We start from the raw sequence: 12,716 nt of genomic DNA on the forward strand, positions 1-12,716 counted from the left end.
AGCTATTTATCTCTCTAAAAGGGCATATTTATAATGGAAATTGTACTACCCTTTCATCATTATCATATGTTCCCGTTATAAGAATCAATTTTTGAACAGCTTTGTGATATTTTTCTAAAGCATGTTTCTGGAGGTCATGACCAAAAAACAATTTGCGCTTTCCGGTTTATTGGATTTTTCTGTTAGTGCATCTAATTATAAATGGGTAGTAAACTCAATCTTATTGCATTTGTGATAATACCGATAACTGCAATTGTGTGGATTTTTACACAGTTATGGTGAAATGTGTTCCCCTTCACTGAAATCTTCAATCATATAAAAAACAAATTTTCAGAAACTTCTCTTCATTCCTATTTATGTATTACAATGATGGAGGGAAAGCGACCAATGAAAAGTGCAAGTGGTGGTAGTGCTAGGAAACAAAACAAAATTGATTTAGAAATGAAAATGATTAAGAAGTATGAAGCAGGACAAAGATTGTCATCTATTGCAAGGGAATCAGGTCTCGCTGCTTCAACAGTGAATACTATTTTAAAGGACAGTGCGCATATAAAAGAACATGTCAAAGGATCAACACATTTAGATCAACAGTGATCACAAAACAGCATTCAGATGCTATATTGAAGATGGAACAGCTGTTAATAATATGGATGGAAAATCAGATTCAGAAGCGAGTGCCCCTGAGTCTAATGACCATTCAAGCAAAAGCAACAAGTATTTACAAAGATATTAAATATAAGTACGGCAAACCCCAAGCCAAGTTCATGGCAAGCAACGGGTGGTTTAATAGGTTCAAGCATCACGCTGGTTTCCAAAATATTAAAGTACAAAGGGTACTAGGAAAGTTTTGCAATATGACGCAACAATGAATCACAGGAAGCTGCTTGTTGCTGCATGTTGAGACATGTTCATACGTGCATAGTAGCCGCCGCGCCAAGTCGATGGGCTCAGTTATTCATTAGTAGTGAGAGTGTAAAGTGCTTGCGATGGCATCGTGGTCACGAAATGAGATAAGGACAGTTTTGCGGTATAATTTCGTGCGTGGTTTAACCATAGACCAGTGCTTAGAAGAAATGACTCTTGCACTAGATGATGATTGTCCACATCGTACAATGATATTCAGGTGGTATAGAGAATTCCAAAGGGGAAATTTCACTCTGGAGGATTCTGAGAGGCCGGGAAGGCCACGAACGTCAGTTACGGAGGAAAACGTTACTGCTGTGAGGAAAATGCTTGACGAAAACAGGCGAGTGACCTACCAACAGATAGAGGATACTTTGGGCCTAAATGCACCAGCAATTCGTTCGATTCTGCAAGATCATTTGCACGTGAAGAAACTTTGTTCTCTCTGGGTGCCGCATCAACTGACTGAAGAGCAGATGACACGACGTGTGACTTGGTGCCGGGAGATGTTAAAAAAGTTTGATAAGGGACAATCTCGGTATGTGAACAACATCGTGACAGGTGACGAGACTTGGCTGTACTATTACGATCTGCCGACCAAGGCTCAAAACAAAGTTTGGGTCTTTGATGATGACGACACACCCGTAATTGTCAGAAAATCCCGATCTGTAAAGAAGAAAATGATAGCTGTATTTTTCAAATCGAGTGGAATTGTGGAACGTGTCGTTTTGGACACGCAGAAGACAGTCACAGCTAAGTGGTATACTGAACAATGCCTGCCTAAAGTCATTGGATCTATGAAGAACCTGCGGCCAAAGTCAAGAATGGACACCTGGTACGTCCATCACGAAAATGCTCCAGCTCACCGCGCCCAAGCCTGCACCGAATATTTGACCACGAGAGGACTGAAACTTCTCAAGCACCCTCCCTACAGTTTAGACCTTGCTCCCTGCGACTTTGCACTGTTCCCGCATGTGAAAATGAAGCTAAAAGGGAGGCGGTTTTCCAGTGATGAGGACCTTCTACGGGCTTGGGACAACGAGTGTGCTTTACTCCCTAGTGAAACTTGGCAGAACTGGTTTAAAGATTGGTTTCGGAGGATGGAGAGGTGTATTGAATGTAGAGGAAATTACTTTGAAAAAATTAAATAAACAAAGCTGTATTGCAAAACTTTCCTAGTACCCTTTGTATGTGGTGAAATCGCCAGTGCCGATTCTGCAGCTGCAGAGAAATTTTATGATTAGTTGAAAAAAATTATCGATGAAGGTAGCTATTCAACGCATCAATAAAAAGTTGGATCAAACGTACATTGCCAAAGAGGAAAATACAATGCCAGGTTTCAAGGTGTCAAAAGATAGGGCCACGTTCTTGCTTGAGGCTAATGCAGTGGGAGATTACAGATTAAAACCACTACTTGTGTACCATTCTGTAAATCGTTGTGCATTTAAGGGTATCAATAAAGCCATCAATCAATAATACCTGTGCATTTCCGATTGAACCAGAGAGCATTGGATAACAATATATCTCTTTTGGGATTGGTTTAAATGCTGCTTCATTCATGAGGTTGAAAAATATTGTAAAGACAACGACGTTCCTTTCGGTTCCCTGATAAAAGCCCACACGAAAATTCCACAGAGAAAAAACCCCCACTGTCATAAATGCTCACAAGAAAAATATCCACACGAAAAATTGCTCACACGGAAGAATGCTCACATTATTTTTAGTTTACAAAAAACAAATTATTTCATATTTTAAAATGCAACAAAATGTTGAATTTATATATTTTATTTCTACTTCTATATGATGTATTTTAATATAACTTTTGATATAAAACTTTTGATTTAATATAAAGTAGAATATTTGGATGTAAATGTTTGTAAGGGAAATTACAGGAAATAAAATGCTATGGTTTTATTGCAACTAAAGCCTTTTATTTTATTTATAAAAATAAATTATTTTTTCTCTGTCTTACAAAGTGAACAGTCAACACTTTTTGGTTTTTTATCAATAAACTAATTCAGACATATTTCAGTGATTTATTTATTTGTCTGGAATATTGTTCCCAAAACCTCTCTCAGGCTTCTAGATTCCATTCAGAAGAGGGCAGTTAAGTTAATTAATGATTCATCTCTAACAGTCTCTCTCCACTCTCTGTCTTATAGACGTACTGTTTCCGCTGCATGCATTTTCTACAGATACTTCCATGGACATTGTTCTTCTGAATTGGCTTCTGTAATTCTCGCTCTCTCTTTCAAAACACTCTGAACACATGCCAACATCCATTTACTGTCCAACTCCAAACTCACAGAACCAACTTTTCATCTTCCTCGTTTATTTATTCAACTGCTGTTTTTTGGAACAACCTTCTTTCATATGTATTTCCTGAAAATTACAGTCTACAGAAGTTCAAATCTAATGTCAACAAATATCTTCTCTCGTTTTCTCAACCTCCAACCCAAGCCCAGTACTAAGTACTGTAGGTTCTAATACCTCTCGTGTTTGGGGTTTTCATAAAAAAAAAAAATAGCCAGGAACACCTATATGGCTCTAATCTGCCAAAGGAAAAAAAGGACATCTTAGGAGCACCTGGTGACCTCGATTGGGAATGCCGACCCTTGGAGGGTGATATATAAAGTTACCACCAATAAACTCCCTTGGGGAGAGGTTCTGACAACCACTCTCGCACCACAATGTATAATAACCACTACCTGGGAGCAGTCAATTAATAATATACTCAATACCATTTTCCAGCCACCAATCTCTAACCTCACACCACTACCAGCCCAACTGTGTGCCTTCAATGATTGCTACACCATGCAGGAAACTGAAGAGCCCTTCACCATGGAGGAACTTCATTGAATAGTATTGAAACTCAAGGACAGGAAATGCCCACGTCCTGACCTTCTGTAGCCCGAGATTGTCAGGAGAGTTGCAGACTACAATCTATACTTACTGCTGAATCTTTTCAACCACTGTCTGGCAAAAGAATCCTTTCCCCTTGATTGAAAGACAGTTAGTCTTCGACTTCTCCTCAAGAATCCGAATAAACCGCCACGACAGCCAACATCGTTCAGACCAATTGCCCTCCTAACTGTTCTAAGCAAACTCTTCAAGAGACTCATCTTCTTTAGAATTCACAAGTATTATACAAACACAAACCTACAGGCCAACAACCAGTATGGATTTCATCTGGGGCCCCTCGACAGTAGATGCACTAAATAACTTGATAACATCTGCTCAGTTCACACCTGAGAAATACTTCCTTGTAATTGAAGTTGACTCTGCCTGGGTGCTCGGCTCACTTTGGTGGCTGAGCATCCTTGATAGGCTTAGGCAAGCACATTTTTCTCAAAATCTCTACTCTTGCAGTAAAAGCTATCTATTTGACAGATCTGTCAGTATAGAGACTCCCTACTCCAGGGTGATCAGAAAGATCCACAGGGATTCCCACTGGGCTCAGTCCTAGGACCAACTTTCTGGAACATGGTCCTGGATGAGTTCCTAAACCAAGATCTTGGGCATGTTAAGTCCCAAGCCTATGCAGATGATTTGATCCTTTCCGTGCCTCCCAGCTCAAGGGCCCTTGAAATTTCTGCTCCTCCAGGAGTAGGCTACCCAGCACAACCTGACAATCTCGGCTGAGAAAAACTCCAGCATCCTCCTGAAAGGGCGCCTAAGCTCAACCAGACCACCACAGATTAAGATCAATGCCACAACCATCAAGCACTGCACCCAGCTGCAGCACCTTGGTGTAATCCTGGCTTCAAAACTGTCCTTCCTCCCACACCTACAGTATATCCAAAAGAAGATAAGAAATTACATAGCATTAGTGGCAAGGGTCAACCGCAGGGACTGGGTCTAAGCCGGTGTACCCTAGCCCTGTTTTACAATGTGGTATTTATTCCAGCCATCTCATATGCTGCAGGGATCTGATATCACCAAATCTGAAGAAATTAGCCACCATTCAAAGAGCAATACTACTTACCATCACCAGAGCCTGCTGCATGGTGAGCACTCCTGCTCTCCAAGTTCTCACTGGGGGTCCTCCCTCTAGACCTTGAAATAATTATATGTGACATGTTGTATCATCTGTCCAAAGGAATCTTCACTACCACCATTGGATTCACCACCAACCCAGCAATCAATCACAAGACAAAGAAAAGGCACCTTCTTGCTCACCTGCAGCAGGCCTGGCAGGACAGATGGACAGCATCTACTAAGGGAGCAATTACAAAGAAATTCATCCCTGAAGTAGCATTCACATTCCCAAAAGCTCCAAGCTGATTTGCCCTTGGCCTGTACATAATGTACCTCCTTATAGACCATGTGTCGATACAAGAAAAATTTATGCCGCTGGGCATCACAGATGATCCACTCTGCCACTGTGGCACTGACGAATCTTGGCACCATATAATGTATGACTGTCCTGACCATGAGGACTTGAGATCTGTTTTAATCACAAAGATTACTAATTTGCCAAAGGAAAAAGAACATATACTATTTCATACCCATGACAACTATAAATACTTCACCACTTTTGCACAGAATGTCTTCAACAGACAAAGAACATTAAGGAGCCTATTAAACTACCAAGACCAATAACTTGAGACAGATTCTGGGCACCCCTCCCCAGTAGCATCAGCTACCAACCTCATCGAAGCTCAATTGAACTGAGATTCACTTCTTGCATCCAAGATCCATCGGGCTGATATCTGCAACTAAATCTGGAGGCAAGGTAAATCAGTTGGGCTGTGACATTACCTGATTTTAGCTTTGAAACCACAGGACCTGACTATCCCTTCACAGGAAAGAAGACATGGATTGAAACACCTAAAACCAGTATCTAGGTTAAGAATCAACAATTTTGATTATGACATCAATCGATTTGTACTTCGGAAACATCAACACCTGGGCAGCTCCCTTCAAGGGAAATCTTCAACTCATCACGACAGATCATTGGCTTCTTGGTCTACACTGGGTTCTCTTACCCAGCATACTTTTACCCCTAATCCCTGGGCCACACTCACCTGATGGATTCATTTCTGTTGTTTCTTTGAGGATGCCTCTATCTACATCCCCAAAACCTCTGTTACTATAACTAAACAAAGCCATAATGAAAATCCATACTGACTGAGATAACAATTGACAACATCTCTTGCTTGTTGCATGACTTCTAAATTGTCAGGCAGCTAGATTGCTACAATACCACAATGCATATTACCAACAATCACAGACGGGACTATGTCCAGCAAAAGACAATGCACTAAACCAGCTCTACAACGTAATGAGACAAGGAAGTGACGACAAACCCTGGATGGGACTCTGTCCCAAGTATATTAACACGTCTGGATCCTGAATACGTGACAACGTAAAAGAACCACCACGGACAGGACTGCATCTTGTGAAACGTAATCCACTGAATTGTCACCATAACTAGAAGAAATAAGGAAATGACCACAGATCAGGTCATTGACCTGATCTCACACAACCTGATCCCATGCAAGACTCCACACCCAGACATTGGAGACACCAGCAGCTTTGCTGCTACAAGCTACATTGGCAGTCAAACCAGGCACTCTCGCCTGGTTTTCATTTACTCCCCTCCCAGTTCGGGGGTACAGGTTTCTGTCTCCTCTCTGATGCCCCCTTCTTCCACCTGGTGAGGCATGGACCAGCCTCACTGACTTCCTGGGGGCATCCTCACTGACTTTCTCTGTTGTCCCCATACCTCTGCCTTTCCCCACTGCCTTCAGTCTCCCCCTACTCCATCTAACTTGCCAGTGTACGGCCCACACAATTGATCAAATTAATAACATCCAAATTTAAACCGTGCTTACATAAACTTCTCTCTTGGCGTGTTATATTTTAGCATTTACACCCCTTTTTTTTTCTTATTCTTTTTTTTTTTTTACATAGGCCCTTGCCACTGTAATCTTCAGAAACTAGGTGGCAGGGCCTGCCAGAGTACAAAATAAAATTTACTGGGTACCTGACCTGCCTCCCCATGGCAAAGTGTGGTAACGGTGGGTCCTAACAGGGGTCAATGGCTATACCTTGAGGTTGTCACAGACATTCTCTCAGATATGCCAGACAAGCTGTACTTGCTACCTGGGAGTCTAAAACGCTGATGGAACTGATATTCGGGTGACACTCAAGTCAAGTGGACCCAATTTCGGCGAAGTCCGGACGGTCTGTGACAGCCAAATCCTCTTCTTGCACCTTCACGATGGTGGGACTGTTAGTAATCCTGGGTATAACCTCCATGCACAAGTACATGTTGGGTGACCACCCAGGTGTGAACCAACGTAAGCAGGGGTCGAGGTGTGGCGCCCGCACCACATGGAGGAACGGCGCCCCTCTATGTTACCAGGCAGTACTAGGTGGTATATGACTCTCATCAACCGGTGAAATACCACCACTTTGCTTATTGGAGGCTTGAAGTGGTGGAACTCATGTTTAGTCTCTAGAGCTAAGTTCCGGTCAACACTTCCCTATCTGGCGCCTCCATAGCCAGGTGGGAAGGAGCAGCAGTGCGTAGCACACGCTTCTTGATTAGACCGGGGTTCGAGCCCGTCACCACCAAATATGGAGGATACGGAATGGTCAGGGAATGACCACCGCATATCCCGGAGCAATATGGCCTTAGTTGCTAATGCTCCTAAAAACCAAATAACATAACATATAACATCACCCTCTATCAACAATTTTCCTACTCCCTGTTTCCTTAACACTTTCCATACCTTTCTTCTCTCTCTGCCATTTTTCTTCCAACTCATGTATTAATGATCTTGGTATAACACCTCACACCATTCCCAACATCTCCATTTAATGCTTCCTGTGGTCTTCCGTCAAAAGGATTTTGACAAATCTTGATGGTAAGAAAGCTTTAGGTCCTGATGGTATTTCCCCACTTGTTCTCAAAACCTGTGCTCCTGAACTTTGTTACTGTTATTCTTGTTCTTTGCTGCCTTTTTTCACTTTATTATTCCAAAGGTGTTTTTTTTTCTGCTTGGAAATTTGCTCATATCCAGCCAGTTCCTAAAAAAGGTGACAAATCCCTCCCACCCAATTATCGTCCCCATTACAATTACTTCTACTCTTTCTAAAGTAATGGAGAAATCAATTAACTGCCAACTCTTAAACTACCTAGAAACCTTCCATCTGATCAATGATTGTCAGTATGGATTCCGTCAGTGCGATCCTGGGGATATTCTAGCTTATGTTACCCATTTACGAACAAATTCAACGGAAAAGTTTGGTGAAACATAAAAGCAGTTGCTCTTGACATCTCAAAGGCTTTAAATCGTGTTTGGCATAGAGGTCTTCTAAACAAGCTTCCATCTTATGGTTTGCCAACTGTTTTTTGTAATTGGTTATCCAGTTTTCTCTCTGATCGCTCACTCAGGGTGATGGTAGATGGCTCTCTGTCTTCTAGCTTCTCCACTAATGCCGGTGTCCCCCAAGGTTCAGTTCTTTCCCCCACTCTTTTCCTCTTGTATATCAATGACCTTCTTCCATTGACTGGAAATCCTATCCATAGTTTTGCCGATGATAGCACATTGTATTCAACTTTCCATTTTGAGAAACCTTGTCCTGCTCAATCAGCTTCAACTTCTCGAAAATCTGCTACCAATTCCTTAAATGCCGATCATCAGGTAATTCTCCAGTGAGGCAAAGACAACTTAGTTGATTTCAACCCTTCTAAAACTCAATGTTGTCTTATATCTCGCAAAAAGGATTCTTCTGCTCCTATGCTTATCTTTAGTGACACTCTGATTTCTAGGCAAAATGATATATCTCTTTTGGGGATTACCCTGACTTCTAATCTCTCTTGGCACAAGCACATTACAAATATTGCTTCCTCTGCATCTAAAAATCTTGGTTTTCTCTTTCGCGCTCAGCGTTACTTTTCTTCCAAACAGCTGCTCACTCTGTATAAATCGCAAATCCGCCCTGCCATGGAATATTGTTCCCACATCTGGGGTGGTCCCCCCAAAACCTCTCTCAGGCTTCTTGATTCCATTCAGAAGAGGGCAGTTAGATTAATTAATGATTCATCTCTAACAGAGTCTCTCCACTCTCTTTCTCATAGACGCACTGTTTCTGCTGCATGCCTCTTCTACAGATACTTCCATGGGCACTGTTCTTCTGAATTGGCTTCTATAATTCCTGCTCTCTCTTTCAAAACAGTCCGAACACGTGCCGTCACTAGCCAACATCCATTTACTGTCCAACTTTTCATCTTCCTCATTTATTCATTCAACTGCCGTTTTCTGGAACAACCTTCCTTCATACGTATTTCCTGAAAATTACAATCTACAGAAGTTCAAGTCCAATGTTAACAAATATCTTCTTTCGTCTTCTTAACCTCAAACCCAAGCACGGTACTAGCACGGTTCTAATACCTCTCGTGTTTGGGGTTCACTTAAAAAAAAAAAAAAAAACACGGTGAGAACAACAACAATACACAACACTACACATCCTTCCTCTCCCCACACTGTTTAAATCTCTGGCCTACACAGTTCTGTACTACACAAACAGAGTACACAATGTGGAGATAAGGGGGGAACCCCTGGTGCCATCAGACAACTAACACACTTTGCACTTTCTTCCAAATGGCAGTGTTTCTTACTCTGTCTCTCCTGGTCTTTCCACACACACACCTGTCAGAAATTTCATTTCTATTGCTTACATTCTGATAATATCCTCCTCCTGCATTACCCATGCTTCCGATCCATAGGTTATTATTGGTACATAACAAGCTCTATAGAGCTTGTTATATACCTTCTTGCACCTCTCGGGTACCTCCTTTCTCCAAACTAGATATTTTACACAGTTATAAAACATTCTTCCTTGGTCTGCGCTTCTACATATCTCCTTATCAATTCTCTCTTCTCCTTCTACTGTACTCCCTAAGTATCTGAAACTATCCACTTCTATCTTCTTTCTCTCAATAATGATGTTAATCTTCTCCTCTTGCCTCTCCTTTGTCATTCTAACTGCGTTACTCTTAACATCGCTAAACTTTAAATTGTATCTCTTTCCACTTGCTCCTGTACCCTCCTCATTCTCCATAAATCAAATCATCAAACATCATCACTTTAATTTTTTCTCTACCAATCCTTTTCTCCACAGCATATGCTATATCATCCATTACTAGTATGAATAGTAGAGACAAGAGTGCACTTGCCTGTGTTTCCAACTACTGTTTTCACTCCCTGTATAGACTTTTAATACCCTCTATAAAAAGTGGCGCCTCCATAGCCAGGTGGGAAGGAGCAGCAGTGCGTAGCACACGCTTCTTGATTAGACCGGGGTTCAAGCTCGTCACCACCAAATACAGAGGATGCGGAAAGGTCAGGGAATGACCACCGCATATCCCGGAACAATATGGCCTTAGTTGCTAATGCTCTTAAAAACCAAATAACATAACATATAACATCACCCTCTATCAACAATTTTCCTACTCCCTGTTTCCTTAACACTTTCCATACCTTTCTTCTCTCTCTGCTATCATATGCTTTTTCATTATCCAAAAAAGACACGCACAAATTCTTTCCAAAGTTGTAATGTTTTTCCATCATTTGTCTCACAAAAAAATAGATCACTGGTCAGTCTAGCTTTTCTGAAGAAGCTGCCCTGCTCTTCCCTTATCCTACTTTCAACCTTTTCTTGAACAGTCAGTTCTGCTATAACACACATTTTGGCAATACGAATTTACTCCAATGTGACTGATGTATTATGGAACAGTGTGAATATAACACGATTTTCACATTGGCTCATGCTTGATTTCGTCTGTGAGTAACACTACGTGAATGCTAAACCTGGCACCAAGCTGAGCATAGTAGCCTGCACAGCAATACATACAAGTTTATGAAGCTTAAAAAATGTCAAATGTGTGAGAGCTATATTTCCCATTTACTGTAGTTGTGTTGGTCAGAGACACACTGTTGTCATTCACTGTATTCACAAGATATTGTAGGCCAACTCATATTTTGTTCATATTTTGACGTGAATAACATCTATGCCGGGAGTACCCCACAGCACTCAGGCTGTTACGAAAAGTGAAACGGCTAACCGCTGTTATATCTCTGAAACTAATAGAACAATAGTATAAACGGTTTATGCTTATTTTGTTGGGTATATAATGCCATCGACGAATATGCAAGAAAAAATTAGAAATTTTGATATTTAATATAATTTTTTTCGAAAAAACTAAAAAGTTCACATTTTGGTCATTTGCTGTTGTGCCTTGGTTACTTTCACTCTCAATAACTTCTAAACTATGATAGATAGACATAAACAGTAAGTGAGAGTATTGTTCCATAGGAAAAGTAGTTTTTACATCTATAAATAGTTTTGATGTAGCTCTTATGCTTCCCGAGTAATAGCGATGCAAAGTTGAGAGTTGGAAAAATTCGAGCATTTTCAAGTTTGTTTTTGCAATATCTTGAAAACTATAAATGTTAGACAAAAACAGTAAGCAACAAAATTGTTGCCCTTTGAGAGCTCTATAAGGATATATAATTAGATTTCAAATCGGGTTTTTAGTTTTCGAGAGTTGAACAACTCATTAAAGTAGCTACTGTACTTCGTGTAAGTTAGTGCAAATGCATCATTTTAACATAACTATCTACCAAAGTAGTTAAATTAATTAATTAAATTGGCTATCTCATATTGTGACTGCCTTCACAACGCGTTGCCATGATATTGTGCTACCTCGAATAAATAACACTTCACCAGTAGAGAAGACTTGTTATTTATTCTTGGCAGATACCACCACCCAGACGGCACCGTTTCAAAGCTTGTTGGCTTCTCTTCGGTGGGTGGGCAGGTACCCTGGTGTTGCAATAGTGACAACCCAGTTATGAAGTATAACTTCACAATATGAGAGATGCCCGATGGTGTGTAGTGATATAGACTATAAAGTATTTAGGGACAAAGGCCTCATGCTACTAGGTAGAATGACTAACATGTAGTTGTGAAGGCAGTCACAAAATGAGATATAACCAAAACAATGCCAATTTAATTAATTAATTCAACTACTTTGGTAGATAGCTATGTTAAAATGATGCATTTGCACTAACCTACATGTTAATCATTCTACCTAGTAGCATGAGGCCTTTGCCCCTAAATACTTTATAGTAACTACTTCGTTCAGTTACTTTGCATTTGTTGAGCAGTGCGGTTGTGTTTTATTTAGTTAAGTTGTGACTATGCCAAAAGTTGCATCAACTAAACGTGTTCAAAGATTTTGACAAAATCACAAATCTAATGTTGAAAAGCAAGCACCAAAGACAGCGGTGGAATGCCAGATAGAGAGTCATAAGCGTCAATGCGAGCAAGATCAATTAGAGGCAGATGTCTGACCATCAACATTGAAAAGAACAGTGCAAACATGCAACAATAAAGGTTACCACAAATGTTTATTGTTGATTGTAAATTAAAATACCGAATAAAATTAAACTGATTTTATTAAGCTTAAATTGTATTTTTTCATTTCACATAACGTTATTCATGGATCCACCTTCAGCTCCATGGAGCTAATGTCGATTTTTTCATTGTGAAATTTCTCGAGGCGTGATGTGTGAGCAGAGGAGTACATTTCTGGAAGTCACTACCATAAAACAATAAAAAAATTTGCAGTTCCCGGTTTATTGGCCTTTTCTGTTAGTGCAATCTAATTATAAACAGGTAGTAAATTTGATCTTATTGCATTTGTGATAATACTGATAGCTGGAATTCTGTGGGTTTTTACATTATTATAGTGAAATGTGTTTCCCCTTCTATGAAATCTTCAATCATATAAAAAA

General features: G+C 40.4%; 1 protein-coding gene across 3 annotated transcripts in view; it reads left to right on the forward strand.

Moving 5' to 3' along the window:
• The window catches only part of AMPKalpha (AMP-activated protein kinase alpha subunit), a 163,844-nt gene that overhangs the window by 21,884 nt on the left and 129,244 nt on the right, over positions 1-12,716 (forward strand). The gene's annotated exons all lie outside the window — the stretch shown is intronic.

This window comes from Mastigoproctus giganteus, chromosome 1 (assembly GCF_048544385.1).
Source record: "Mastigoproctus giganteus isolate SK-2022 chromosome 1, ASM4854438v1, whole genome shotgun sequence".
In the NCBI taxonomy this organism is placed as follows: Eukaryota; Metazoa; Arthropoda; class Arachnida; order Uropygi; family Thelyphonidae; genus Mastigoproctus; species Mastigoproctus giganteus.